The sequence below is a fragment of the Panthera pardus genome, unplaced genomic scaffold (assembly GCF_024362965.1).
Source record: "Panthera pardus isolate Hobbes unplaced genomic scaffold, ASM2436296v1 HiC_scaffold_12, whole genome shotgun sequence".
In the NCBI taxonomy this organism is placed as follows: Eukaryota; Metazoa; Chordata; class Mammalia; order Carnivora; family Felidae; genus Panthera; species Panthera pardus.
The window spans coordinates 93036627-93051939 of record NW_026526677.1 but is presented as its reverse complement, the minus strand read 5'-3'; the positions used below and the strand labels follow the sequence as shown (position 1 = coordinate 93051939).

General features: G+C 44.0%; 1 protein-coding gene across 2 annotated transcripts in view; it reads left to right on the top strand.

Annotated features, from left to right (window-relative positions):
- The first annotated feature begins 665 nt into the window (after positions 1-665).
- PKNOX2 (PBX/knotted 1 homeobox 2) overlaps positions 666-15313 on the top strand; it is a 281900-nt gene continuing 267252 nt past the window's right edge. Inside the window, exon 1 of one of the 2 annotated variants that reach the window (XM_053900302.1) lies at positions 666-781. The gene's annotated coding sequence lies outside the window, so the exon portion shown is untranslated. The remainder of the gene's footprint in view (positions 782-15313) is intronic. The other variant, XM_053900300.1, reaches the window with a different exon arrangement.

The window sequence follows — 15313 nt, the reverse complement described above, 5'->3', positions numbered from 1 at the left end:
AGAGAGAGAGAGAGAGAGAATCCCAAGCAGGCTCTGCACTGTCAGCGCAGAGCCCTATGTGGGGCTCGAACTAACACTAACGAACTGTGAGATCATGACCCAAGCCGAAACCAAGAGCTAGAAGCTTAACTGACTGAGCCACCCAGGTGCCCTCATTTCCTTCATTTTAAAGATGAGCCCAGAGAGGTGAAATGACTTTCAGAGTCTGACCTGAAACCCAAGTGTATCGGTTCCAAACTCAGTGCTGTTCCGCATACCATGAGCTTGTTGGTACCCTTCCAGCTCTACGTTAAGCCCTTTTCATTTTTTTAGGCCCTTTTCAAATCTCCTTCTGTTCTCAGGTTGTATATGAGGCTAAGTTATTATTTGACAATTCTGTTCAAGTCAACGAAGATGCCTTGAATACCACTTTGGTGCCAAACACTGTGTTAGGTGCAGGATATAAAAATAAGATGTGGGTCCCACCAAGCAGATTGTCGTAGATGGTATTATTATACCCAATTGTTTACTGCCTCTCCCTGTGACAGGATTATGCTTATCTGTGCCATTGACATCAGACTTCATCATGTGACTTGCTTTGGCCAATGGAAATTAAGCAGAAGTGATATGTCACTTTTGAGCAGAGGCTTTCGGGAACATTTTGTGGTCCCACACACATTTTCTCTTTTCTTTCTGCCAGGAGAATGGCATGTCCAGAATAAGACCCACATAAAGAGAAAACATGGAGTGGAGCCAGAGGCACAGCCAATATATAACATGATGAGAGATAAACCTTTGTGTGGTGAGTGACTGAGATTCTGTGGTTGTTTATCCTGCAGCATAACTAGCACAAGCTGATGACTAGAGAGAGGATCACAGAGTAGCTGGAGAGACAGCTTATTTCCAACTGAATCACACGGGGTTGGATGCTTTGCTGGATGGAGACACAGATGATTCAGAAGTAGGCTGAAAGAGGGAACAAGTAACTCTTCAGAGAGGAGGCATCAGGAAGGACTTTCTAGGAGAGGTAATAGCTGAGAAGAGTTTTAAAGGTTGAAGAGAAGTTCACCTTGTTAGGGGCTTGGGAGGTTTGTTTCTTCTAATCAGAGAGACCAGCATGTCCAGACATGAAATATGGTATGTTTGAGAATTGCCTGTAATGTCCACAACTGTGGGTCAGGATCGGAGTTCTTAATCTTTGAAGCCTATTGACCACTGGCCACTGTGTCAGGTCTCCATATATCCAAGGGATATATGCAGACACTGACATAAAAATGCTTCATTTATTTTGGCCAGAACTTTGGCCCCAGATTATCATCTGTTGTTATATCATGAGAAGCTACTAAGCTGGACTGTATGTGAGCCATAGAGACTCTTTTTCAAAAATTTAATTTTCATTTTAATCAAAGAATATATATGCATAGTTTGGAAATCAGCAGTTGCCTTGCTTCAGCCTTTCACATTCCCATGTTCCATTCTCCAAGGCAGTCAACCTCAACTCTTACAGCTCGTTTGTCATTTGTATATATTGCCATGTTTTTAAATAATATGCTTATATTACTATTTCTTGATTTATTAATTTTAGAAATTATATATTTTATACATGTTTTTAAAAACATTTTTAATGTATATATATTTTTGAGAGAGAGAAACAGAGTGCAAGTGGGGTAGGGGCAGAGAAAGAGGGAAACACAGAATCTGAAGCAGGCTCCAGGCTCTGAACCATCAGCACAGAGCCCAAGACAGGGCTTGAACCCATTAACCATAAGATCATGACATGAACTGAAGTCGGACGCTTAGCCGACTGAGCCACCCCCACGCCCCTCGAAATTATATATTGACTCTCTGTCATGGTAGATGAGAACTTAGTTTCCCCCAATGCCATCCCTGCATGTCCCCTTCATTCTAACTCTCTCAACATAAACTTTTTTTTTTGTTAAATTGATGTTTAGTGTTTATATACTAATGATTAGGCAAATATTATTTACTCCTGCATCAAGTAGTGCACTGTGATTATGTGTCCTCTTTTGTACAATTCTTTGTTTTTCCTGGAGTTAATAACTGCCTCCTTTTTTATTGATCTGATGTCCAAATGTGCTTATAATTATTTTTTTCTAATGGTTCAACAACTCTACTACATACCTGGTAATACTATGTTGCATACACTCAAGCTCATCTGTTCAATTTTTCCCCTTACAGTTTTCTCTCTAAGAACCTTTTGTTTCTCTGTTCCAATCTGGATTGGCTGATTTTAGAATTAGGATACTACATAACTATTATTCTGAGGCTTCCCTTTACCATCATTTTGAATATTTCCTTTACTGCCTTCTTGTGTTGGAGTCCCTATTTCCTGAATCTCTGTCTTCTTTATTACATTATCACCTAACTAAATTGCTAACTTCCATTCTCCAATAACTTCTCTCTTTTTTAAAGATTTTATTTTTAAGTAATCTCTACACCTAATGTGGGGCTGAAACTTACAGCCTTGAGATCAAGAGTCACATGCTCTACTGACTGAGCCAGCCTAGAGCCCGTCTCCAATAATTTCTTAAGAATGAGTACTTTAGACGTCATTGTCTTGGGGCTCCTGGGTGGCTCAGTTGGTTAAGCATCTGACTTCAGCTCAGGTCATGATCTCGCAGTCTGTGAGTTCAAGCCCCGCGTTGGAATCTGTGCTGACAGCTCAGAGCCTGGAGCCTGCTTCAGATTCTGTGTCTCCCTCTCACTCTGCCCCTCCCCTGCCCATGCTCTTCTCTCTCTGTCTCAAAAATAAATAAAAACATTTTAAAAAATTAAAAAAAAAGAAGTAATTGTCTTGAGTCATTGGCTATCTGGAAATATCTCTACACTACTCTGATGTGTGATTGATAATTTACTTGAGTACAGAATTCTAGATTTAAAAATATTTTCTTTCAGAATTTAGAAGGCATTTCTCTGTTGTCTTTTAACATGTAATGCTACTTTTGAAGAAGTTTAATAGTCTTATTCTTGTTTCCTTTACCTGTTTCTTTTTCTCCTTAGAAGATTGTAGGAATTTTTACTTATCCCTCCTGATTTAAAATCAGAATAACTGGCTACCTAAGTTGAGTAGGCAGCATGTCAGTCTCATAAAATCACAATGATGATGGTGGTGGGCTTTGGTAGATATCTTTTTTTCATTCTTTGTGCTGGGATAATTAGATTAATGTATTTTATTTCTCTCCTGTTATTTAAGTCTCTCTTTTTTGTTTCCCTCTTTGGAAGTATTCCTCAACTTTGTCTTCTAAATCTTATAAGTTTTTGAAAAAAACTTTAGTTATATTTTTAATTTCAGAGAGGCTTTTTTCATTTAATTTTTTTTCTTTTTTATTGTAATCCCTTATTGTTTTTTGGATGCAACCTTTCCTCTTATCTTCTTGAATTGGTGTTATTGCCCTTTTTGAATTTTTTTTTATTCCTCCTTGCAAAATCTCTATCACGTCAGATCTTTTTTTCTGGTTATATCTGTCTCCTTTTATCAAGTTTGAATCTTTCTTTAAGTATCTTCTGATTCTTGACTATATTTAAGAAGGAGGCACTGAAAGTTGATTTTGGAAACTTATTATGTAAATGGTACAGTTTGTTAACTAGTGGACTTTACATAGGGTGATCAAGTGAAAAGTGAATCTTTTGGGGCACGTGGGTGATTCAGTCGGCTAAGCGTCCGGCTCCAGCTCAGGTCACAATCTCACAGTTCATGGGTTTGAGCCATTGGGCTCTGTGCTGATGGCTCAGAGCCTTGAGCCTGCTTCCGATTCTGTGTCCCCCTCTTTTTCTGACCCTCGCCTACTTGCACTCTGTTTCTCTCTCTCAAAAATAAATAAGCATTAAAAAAAAAAAAGTAAGTAAGTCTTTTTATTGAGGGAACTTCAAATATCAGTAACTGGAGTTCTCTCTGTAGCTTTTCAGTTGTTCAAAGAATCTTCCAATCTATTGGTTAGTGGTGTGGTGGAGTTGCTAGCAAGGCCAGAGAAAGGGCTAAAGGTCACACAGTTTAGCATGCAGATCTCCCTTAATTCATTCACCCTCCACCATACTTGGTGTTCCCAACTCCAATATTGTTCTTACTCAGTTCCTCCAAAGAAAAGTCTCATTTGCTGGAGGGTAAAGAAATATAGCTTACTGGCTGTGTGGGGAGAGTGGAAACCCCTTTTATAAACAGAGCTCCTACCAATGCCCCCTGTCCATCTGGGTGTCTGGCCCCAGGACCATGGTGCTTAGAGCCTCTGAGGGCTGAACCTTTCAGGGCTCTGCAGAGTGAATCAGTCCCCACTGTAGGCCCTTGGCTTGTGACTTTACTCTTTCTGTGGATCCAATACCAATCTTCCCTCTTTGTTTTGTTTAAAAAACTAATTGTGGGGGCTCCTGGGTGGCTCAGTCATTAAGTAACCTTCTCTTGATCTCGGCCCAGGTCATGATCTCACAGGTCCTGAATTTGAGTCCCATATAAGGCTCTATGCTGACAGTGCAGAGCCTGCTCGGGATTCTCTCTGCCCCTCCACCATCTCAAAATAAATAAATAAACTTTAAAAAAATAAAACAAAAGCTAAAACTAAAACTAAAACTAATTGTGAAACTCTTTAGCCCACTGTTTTTTTTCTCTGTCATTCTTGTCCTTGGTTGATGCCTTTGTCATTTCTAGAAGTTGAATGGTGACTTCTGTGGGGTGATAGCCACTAAGCTATAGAAGAATATGGGTGGGTGACTGGGTGTCATTTTGGGTCTCACAGCTCCCTGGGCTCTCCTCAGTTTCCCTTGTAGGCTCCTCAGCTTTGTGTTGTCCCTTAAATATTGGTGTTCCTCAGGCTTCTGCCCCACAAAAACCCATTCTGTTAGCATAAGCTGAAGATTAGGGGCAGGTCCAAGGTCAGTTCTGTGGCCCCCTTTCTCTGAGCCCACATCCTAGTTTTGGCTCCTGAACTAGAGAGGAGGAAGCAGGGAAGACAGAGAAGGCAGGGCCAGCCTCTGCCAACTGCTCGAGAACCCTGGGCCTCACCTCATCTCAATGCCTGTCTGGCCTTCAGATGGTTTCCCTGACCCCAAACAGACTCCTAGTCTGGCCCAATTATACCAGCCTCGTGGGAAGGCAGAGATGTAGAGAACACCCCCTTTTCCTGGTCCACTTCTGTCACTCATTCCAAAATGAATCAGGCACCATTCTAGAAGTTGGAATTATACTTATGAGTAAAGCAGACTGGATCCTACCTGGATCTTATAATCTAGTCCCAGGAAAGATAACAACAATAACGGCAAAAGAAACATACCGCACTGCATAGTACAGATGTCCTGTTGGGTCACTTGCTGAGCTCTTGTTCCTTAGGCCTAGAACTGGAGGGGTAGAGGAGGTCATGGATGCAGCAGGGAACTTTTGAATAGATGGCTAATACACATGATGCTATTTCGTGCCTCCATGTCATTTTACACATGTGTTTTCCACCTACATTGACTTTCATCTCTTGTCATTTTGGTCAATTCTACTTGTTCTACTTGTTATTCTATTTGTTCAGTAATCCCTTCCTCTGCAAAGTCTTCCTGACCCACCCACCCCACATTAGCTACACACTCCTCTCTACCCCTCCCTCCCTTGTATAATCAACAGCTTCCTGAGTTGGATACTGCTTCCGGAGCTAAAGGCACAAGATGAGTGAAACTCTGGGCAGTGTGTGGGAACATGCCAACTTGGGTTGAGTGCTGGCTTTCCCACATACTATCTTTGGCCTTGAGCAAGTGAATTAACCTTTCTAAGCCTCAATCTTCCTATCTGTAAAATGAGGATAATAAGATATGCCATGAAGTGTTATGGTGGATATAAAATGACTATAAAGTGCCTATTGGGAGCCTATAATTAGCACTCAAATATTGGTTCCTTCCCTTTCTCCTTTCAAGGAGCTTCCAGTCTAATGAGAGAATGACAGGCAAATCAGTAAGTGCAGCGATTTGTCATAGGTGCTGTGATAATGGACACTGAATTACATGCCACTGATTTATGAGACTGCCTCTCTGTCTCTCCCACTAGACTAGGAGCTCCTTGAGAGCAGGGCCACGTGATTCTGTGCCCCCTGCTACCCAGCTCGGTGTCTGATACGCAGTAGCTGCTCCATTCAAGTTTCGGTAAATGAAATGGGAATGACTCCTCCCTCTATCTGATCCTGGTTTGATGCTGGTTAGAGCAAGGCCCAGCATTGCCTTTTTTTTTTAACCCCCCCCTTCACCCCCCACGCTGCTGTTCCTAGCTCAAAGAAGGGAAAATTATAGTTTCTCAGCCATCTGGGGTGAAAAATCTATCTCCACTAGAGACTAATTTTTCCAAACGTCATCAGAGTGTGGGACATGAGCATACCCCACCCCTCTTGGGTAGTGGAATGAGTGAACACTGAAACGAGGACTCATCCAGTGCCCTCCTGTGGGACCAGCCTCTCTCAGGCCCCTTCTCTCTGAGCATGCAGACAGGCAGACCTCCACCAGCTTATCCATCCTCTTCAAATGAGTCTGTCTCCCAAGAACCAAACATTTTCTCTCCCTGGCCCTGACTTGAAATGAAACGACTTAGCCCACAGACAGTTTTATGGTCCCTCGCTTTCCATTCCTCTTGCTGAGCCCTCACGCTGGTTAGAGCCCAGCCCAGGCTCTGATTTATACAGCTCTCCCAGGCCCCTGTTGGATTCGGAGTCTGGAACAATAAGACAAGGCTATCCATCACCCCTCTGCTCAGATCTCCCTGGACTCATTGGGAAGGAAGGAGGGGTGGGTGGCAGTGAAGACAGCCTCAGGGGTCCTGCCCAGAGAGCATTTGTCACGTTGATCGAAAGTGCAGGGCGGGAGTGGGGCGGGGGAGTGGAGGCTTTTTATCTCGCCCAAGCCTACACTGTAGACAACAGGGATAAAGTAGAGCAGGGACAGGGGTGAGAACACACATGGGGGAGGAATGTAATGGAATTTGGCTCAGAAGTCTGATGGGGACCACGGATGCCACCCCCACCTGCTCCAACTCCTGAGCGCAGTAACCACTGGTCCAGCTATGTTTGGTCACCACCAGGTTCTCCTCTCTGTGCCACGTTGTGCCCCAGCACCTGGCACAGTGCCTAGCGTGTAGTAGGCATGCAGAAAAGATATGTTTGCTGACCGACTAAGCTTTCCTCTCCTCCTTACTCACTTACCAGATCTCAGGGTCAAGGGCTATTCAAAGAAATCTTTACACACGTATGCATGCTGTCTCTGTGGTTCTGTGATGTGTGGATGTGCATGCTGCATGAACATCTGTATGTGTATGCTGCACACATGTTCACATGAGTCCGTGTATGAGTAAGAACTTTCTGAGAGTCAGGGTTCTGAAATTCTAGAGTGGGTGACCCAAAGGAAACTGTGGCTTTGGCTTCTGTGAAACATTTAATTATTATTATTATTATTATTATTTTTTGATATAATTTATTGTCAAATTGGTTTCCATACAACACCCGGTGCTCATCCCAATAAGTGCTCTTACGCCTGGGACTGGAAGAGGTGCCACTCTGTCAGGAAAGAAGGGAATGAATGGGTTGGGTAACCTCCCTAAAGGCTTTCTGGGCTTTCTGATCCCTGGTCAGCCAAAGAAGAAAGGGAGCTATTACATAGTTATCATCCGTAAACAACTTGAAATAGTTCTTGCTCCCAGGAACCCTACCCTTTGGACTTGGGGATCACTTCCTAGGAAACAAATTGTGATGGGGCTAGGAGCCAGAGGTTTGAGGATGGTGACTCCCTCTGCCGCTATCTATGCAGAGGGAAGGCTACAAAGCATTGTATGTGCCACTTAGGGCAGTGTGCAAAGATCCTAGGGAGAGCATTTTGGTTATCAGCAAATTAGAGGCTTTGTTCAGAGCCAGGAAAAGAAAATCCGACGACTAAATCTAGGAGCTGATGAAAAGAGAATTCAAGGGCTATGGTGCTGTGGCACTGTGGCACGCCGTTGTGGCTTTGTAGTGTCGCCATTGTGGCTTTGTAGTGTCTTTTGATTTTAGTGCTACTAAAGCAATAACATGTAATGGCCTGAGCATTGCTGCCTCCAGTGCCTGGGAAGTTAGATGACCTGAGGAGAAGCCAAGGGTGGCTAATGAGTCATTAAGAGTCTTTATCAAATTAGGATTATAATCCATCTCAACATGCAGAGGAAAATGTTTCAAATTATCTACTTTCTTAATTGCAACTCAAAGATTTGGCAGGAAATTATCATGAGAGATAACGTCTGGAAATTGACGGATTGTGCTGATGTGTATCTAAGCTTCCATAACTGTAATAGCTGGAGAATTCATCCACACATACTTACACTGATACTTGTACTCATAAATACTTCTGCTGTACATATATTGGTTCAGACAGACAGGCACACACACACACACACACACACACACACTCACACACACACACCATTATGTCTGTGTGCAGTGGATCAAGCCATCAGCATTCACACAGGCTGAGGTTCCTACCGAATGCTTGGAGATATAAGAAAATCATTTAATCCTTGCCTTTGAGAAGTTCAGAATCGTGTTGGGGAGCTAATGTATACATATTTGAAATTTAAGAACATGTACAAAGCAGCATTCAGGTGTATGCTACAATAGTGGAAATGTGAGCCCACAAATCCAGAAGGATGTAGGACATGAGTGTCTAAATTAAGTAGAGTTTCTGGAATGGTTGAGTTTTGACTTGAGTGTTGACATTCCCACTGTGCATTACGAGAGCAGCCAATGGGGATCCAGGCAGAAGACATGCTGAGTCTGTCAAGAGCACCTGTGGCCAAGAAGTGACACAGCATGTTTGCAAAGTCTCCAGGGAAGGGTGGGGCTGGATGACAAACCCTGGTTTGGTTAGACAATGCAAGCGGACTCTTCACTTGCCCCATTAAGTCAGGAAAGATTTGAGGTTGACCTATCCTTCCCCTCCTGCCCGGTCTCAGCTTCTCTGCCTATAGAACAGTGTGATCTGAAGACAGAGTTAGGCTTTCCTACATCTCCCTTGGTTGCTGAAAACCTGAGATCTCTGAGTTCAGGGATTGTGCTTTACTCCTCTTTATAGCCCGAGGACCTAGCATGGGCCTGGCCAGCCTAGATGCTGGATGGGAGTCCACCTCCTGGTACATTTCTTAAAGGCTGTCAGTGTATGCACAGTGAATGAGTGAACCCGTGAATGAATGAGTGAATGAGAGCCTGAACGGTGATGCTTATGAGGAAGCAGTGCAGCATAGTGGTTCCAGGTATGGGTTGTGGAGGCAGCCTGCCTGAGTCTACACACTTGTCACTTGGTGACAAGTTACTCCCTTTATCTAAGCCCCATGGGGATGCCATGGGAATGTGATCAGGCAGTGCATGTTGAGCACTTAGCTTAGAGTGTGGCACTGAGCAAATCATCAATATATATTAGCTATTATTATCGTTGGTGCTTTGTTTTATCCTTCCTTGCTAAGCGAACCATGCTTCCCGTGCTGGGTAAGTTGGGTATCTTGTTCCTTCATTTGATCACTCTTTCTCACTGCCCTCCCCCCCCCCCCACCCCACCCCCCCCCCCCCCCCCCCCCGGATCATGGTAAGACAGGACTGGCTTCTGCGGGCGATGTGGCCTCACCCCTTTCCAGTGCTGTTACTTGGTTCTCTGAGCCCTGCAGTCTGGCTGCTGTAGGTCCAGCTGCCAGAATAGAGTTGGGAACTTGGCCATGCAAAATCCTCAGCTCAGGGAAGCTTAGAGATTGGACGCAGCATCAGAGGCAACAAATGCTGGTTGGGTTCATCCCTGGAGACAGGGAGGAGATGGTCCAGTGTATAAGCAGAAGGACACAGGGCAGTTCCACGAGAGGAGGTGATGGTGAAGTGGTAAGAATGCAAATAGAGCCAAGGGAGAGCCATCGTCATAGCAGGGGCAACAGGTGTGAAGGTGATGAGGTAGCTGAAGGAGATGGGGATGAGGGGTCAGTACAGGTCTTCAAGGGGCAGTCTTTGTTTTGGAGAGAGTAGACATTTCAAGACTCCATGTAACTCTGCGGGTGGAGGAGGGGTGGTCCTAGCAACTTCAAGGGTCTGAGGGAGGAGCCGCTGAATGTCCTGTTGGCCTTCCCCCACTCCAGCCCCCCTCAGCTGGTCCTGTGTGGTGCTGGTGGGAAGCAGAGTAGATTGGAGAGCCGGTGAGCCAGATGATACATGATAAATGGTAAAGGTTTCAGCATCCAAACATAGTTTATACCAAGACAAAAACGAAGCCCAGAGGAGAGACTTCAATAACAATAGAATACAAGTCACAGAGTAATTTAAAAATTTTTGGCAGTCCCATTAAAATGGTAAAAGAAACAGGTGAAAATATCTTTAATAGCCTATTTTAATTTAATTCGATAAATCCAAACTAATATCGATTCAATACATATAAAATGATTATTAATGAAATATTTTACATTTTTCATACGAAGTCTTCTAAATCCATGATTATACTTGTGGCACATCTCAATTTGGACCATTTGGACCATTGGAACATTCCAAGTACTCAGAAGCTACTTGTGGCTAGTGGCCACTGTGGGGGGGACAGCAAAGGTTTATACCTTCCTTTCTCAAAGTTTTGTGGCCAAACTCTTGGGATGCCATTTCCCACAAGTGGCTCTTTTTGGAACTCGTAGCATTTTACAATCTAAATATTCTCTTTCTCAGTTCTGTCAGACTGGCTGTGATACTGCCCATCCCTTGCTAGAAACTGGAAAGAGCTGCAGAATCACTTACAACTCTTCTCTTTCCTTTCCTGCTTCCCACGGAGCCTCTCATCTGGAGTTAGGGCTGGGTAGCTTGAGACAGAGGGACAGAGACAGAGACAGACAGACACACAGGGAGAAAGAGTTTGGGGGGGGGGGCAGTGCCTGAAGAAACTTCCCATATGTACATCACTACCATAAGAAAGGTGGGGTTTTTGGAATGGCTTTAGGGACTATATTGCTCCTATATTAGAGAAGCCAGTTAGAGACATGACCCAATTAATTGCCTATTGTGTGCCCAGAGGACAGGTTGCATCCCTCATGCTCCAGAGGGTGGGAGTGAAATGGGGGAGTGGAGAGGCTTTTCCAGGGTCAGAAAAGTGAATCAGATATGGGCAAGGAGCCTAGACATCCCAACTTCCACCTCACAGCAGAATGCAGGAGCCCCACCTTTTGGGAGACATATAGTGTCTGCATTTGCACATTGTACAGGTCCCCCAGCCCATCTCTAAGGGGTGTGCCCCCATGCATTTAATCAGGAGCAGAATCTTCTTGGCTTGGCCCTAGCCCCCCCGCCCCCAGTACCCCAGTCCCACCTGGTTCCAGGGTCAGGAAGGAGGCCTTACGAGAAGAGTAAGCACCCCTTCCTCCCTTTCTTTGCTCCCATTATCTGTGTTTACAGCCCTCGGAGCCTGTCACAGTATTCTCAGTAAACAATATCTGCCTTCCTCAGGCCAATTAAATAAGCACTATAATAAAGGCACAGGCAAGTGCAGTGGAGGCCCTGGGTAAGGGCTATTAAATCTAATGGCTCCATTTGTTAGAGAGCCTCCCATGTGCCGGGGACTGTGCTGAGCTCTGCCTTCATTATTTTATCTAATCTCCACGGGCTCATGAGCTGGATACTGTTATCATCCTCATTTCACAAAGGCAGAAGCTGAGACTCGGACAATGTCTGTGACTTCCCAGATACGTGGCTTTTTCGTGATAGGGTGAAGATTCAAGCCAGGGCCATGTTGACTCCAAAGCTGCTGTTCTTTCCTGGGGGAGCCAAGGAAGTTTTGAAAAGAGGTGGTATTTCAGCTAACTCTCAACATCAGGTGGGATTTTGGTGGGTAGGGAAAGGGGGAAGTAAAATTCAAGGCTGAGGGAAGAGTGTGAGCAGGTGCAGGGAGGGCCAAGAGGGCACTGGCTGTCTCGCCATCCATGAGCCCCAGGGCTGGCCAAAATGGAAGTGCCCAAACCTCTCAATTGCAGTGGGTTTTTTCTTTTTAATTAATAAGCTTTAGAGCAGCTTTTGGTTCACAGCAAAATTGAGCAGAGTACAGGATTTCTCACATACTCCCTGTCCCCCCCCAACCCCACCCACCATGTACAGCCTCCCCCATTAGCAACATCCCCCACCTGTATGGAATATTTGTTATAATTGATGAACCTGTATTGACACATCACTACCCATAGTTCATGTGGGTTCACTCTTGGAGCTGTACATCCTGTGGATTTGGACAAATGTATGACATGTATCCACCATTATAGTATCATATAGAGTACTTGACTGAGCTAAAAATCCTCTGTGCTCTGCCTGTTTATCCCCACCTCCACCCCCAACCAACCCTGGCAACCACTGATCCTTTACGATCCCCATAGTTTTGCCTTTTATGGAATGCCACATAGCTGGAATCCTATATTATGTGGCCTTTTCAGATTGGCTTCTTTCACTGAGTGATACGCATTTAAAGTTCCACCATGTCTTCTCACGGCTTGATAGCTTATTTCCTTTATAGTGCTGAATAATATTCTATTGTTTGGACGTACCACAGTTTATTTATCCATTCACCTACTGACGGACATCTTGGTTGTTTCCAAGATTTGGTAATTATGAATGAAGATGCTGTAAACATCTGTGTGCAGGTTTTTGTGTGGACGTAAGTTTTAAATTCATTTGAGTAAATACTAAGTGTCATTGCTGGATCATATGATAAGAGTACGTTAAGTTTGGTAAGAAACTTACAGCATGTTCCAAAGTAGCTATATTGTCCTGTATTCCCACCAGCAGTGAAGGAGAGTTCCTGCTGCTCTACATCCTTGCCAACATTTGGTGTTGTCAGCGTTTTGGATTTTGGCCATTCTAATAGGTGTTAATGATACCTTATTGTTTTAATTTACGATTCCCTAATGACAAATGATGTTGAGCCTCTTTTCATATGCTTACTTGCCATCTGTATATCTGTGCATCTGTTGTCTGTTCAGATCTTTTGCCCGTTTTTCATCTGGGTTGTTTGTTCACTTAATGTTGAATTTTAAGAGTTCTTTATATTTTGGGGGTAACAGGCCTTTATCAGATGTGTCTCTTCCAAATATTTTCTCCCATTCTGTGGCTTGTCTTTTCATTCTCTTCATGCAGCAGCTTTTAAAATATAGATTCCTAGGCCCTTATCCAGATCAACTGGTTCCAGGATTGGAAACCAGGAACCCAGAACTATAGAGAAGTTCCACAAAGATTCTTATGCAGGAAGTCCACGGGCCAGCACTGAGAACCATTGAAGGTGGTGATGGGGAGATGTAGGCAGGAATACAGGAGATTAGCCTGAAAAGTAGATCACAGCCAGATGAGGAGGTGGAACTTGAGTGCCATGCTAAGGAATGTGGCATTCAAGTCTCTACTTTTAATTATAAGGTCCAATAAACATTTTAGGCTAAATATTAGAGGCAGTGGTTTCTTGAGGGGAAACCAGGGTATGATCCAACCTTTGTTTTAGGAAGAACACCCTGGTGATAGTATATAGGGAGTGTTAGGGATGTTGGTGACATTAGGCCAATTAGGAAATCATCAAAATATTTGTATTCCAGGTGACTGGAATTCGCATTCCGGGTGATAAGGCCCTCAAGTGGGATGGGGAAACGATGGAGAAAGAAGTTCCATTCAAGTCAAGTCAGCAAGTAGTTCTTTAATATGTTTTGTGGACTAAGCACCGTACCAAGGTTCTAAGGATTCTAAGATGAAATAGGTATTGTCCCCAATGTCAAAGAACTCAAAGAAAAGAATTAAGTTGAGAATAGAGGGAACTGGTGTATGGACAGTGTTGTGGACTGAATTGTGTCTCCCCCTAAATTCACATGTTGATGCTCTAACTCCCAATGTGACTATAATTGGAGATAGGGGCTTTAAGGAGGTAATGAAAGTTAAAGGAAGTCATAAGGGTGGGTCTCTAATCCAATACAAATGGTGCACTTAGAAGAGAAAGACACCAGACATTGCTATCTCTCTGGTGCACACAGAGGAAAGGCCACCTAGGGACAAAGCAAGAAGGTGCCATCTGCAAGCCAGGAAGAGAGATCTCACCAGGAACCAATCCCGCTGGCATCTTGATCTTGGACTTCCAGTCTCCAGAAGTGCGAGAAAGTAGCTATCTGTTGTTTGGGCCACCTGCTCTGTAGCACTTTGTTATGGCAGCCTGAGCAGACTAACACAGACAAGTTTAAGTTTTATTCATGGGCTGATATTGACAGGACTCAGTTAGGCCATTGACGATACATGTCTACAGCTCAGAGGAGACAACGCGGGCCAGTATGAACTGCTTATCCTAAAGACAAATCACGTGCACACAGAGTGAGCAAAGGGCCCAGAACCAAGCCGTAGGAACTGCCAATATTTAAGAGTGATGACTAGGATTGGTAGGAACTCCTGTTTGGTCCTAATGCTGCTGTGTTGGTGACTTACATGACGTGTGTGCCTCTCTCCATCCTCCTTTTCATCCTCAGGAGGATTATGGGGGAGAGACTGCACAGTATGTGAAATGAGTTCTACAGACTTAGTTTTCACTCTGTCCCATCTCTACTCACTGACAGAGCCGACATTTAGATGTGGAACGCCTGGAATTTGACATACTGTTGATTTATTTGTTCTTTAAGTATTTACTGGCTTGTGTCATCTGTTGAATTCTTGTATGATTATTGTTTCCTGTTTTATGTACTGGTGCTTTGCCTGCTTCAACTGGAATGAACGCTCCTCGAGGACAGGGGCTGTGACTGGAACTTCTTTGCTTCTGCTCTTTATCCTTAGCCCTGGCACACAGCCGAGCTTCCGGTGGGCGAAGGACAAATATTTGCTTTGAATGATTGTGGGAAGGATGGTTACATTTAGGTAATCATTTTTTAAGCTTTTGTAAATTACAAATGTAGTTAAAGCGAGATACATTTATTTTAAATTACAACGTTCAGTTTAAAGCATCCAAAGGGTATTAGTAGAAATCACGGTATTTTTAAAAAGACTCCAAACATTAACAGCTCATGGCAATGGATCTCCTGTTTCCAGAAAGAGTTGGGTGCAGAACTAGATTTCAGAAAATGAGGGGTGTGACAAGTGTGAATCAGTGATGCATGGCTGTTGCCTGCAGTACTATTTATGGCTCACTGACACCTCTCTGATGGGGTTAAGTATTTACATTCAGCCTGATTCTCCCCTCTGACTCGGCAAGCTTTGGCAACTCACTGTGAGCCCTGAGAAAGAGAGAAAACCCTCCCTCCAGGGGTCCCGGGCAGGGGCAAATGGATCTCCCCTCCCCCTCCTGTGTCTGAAGAGGGCTTCCCTCTGAGAGTTTATGGCAGCCTGAC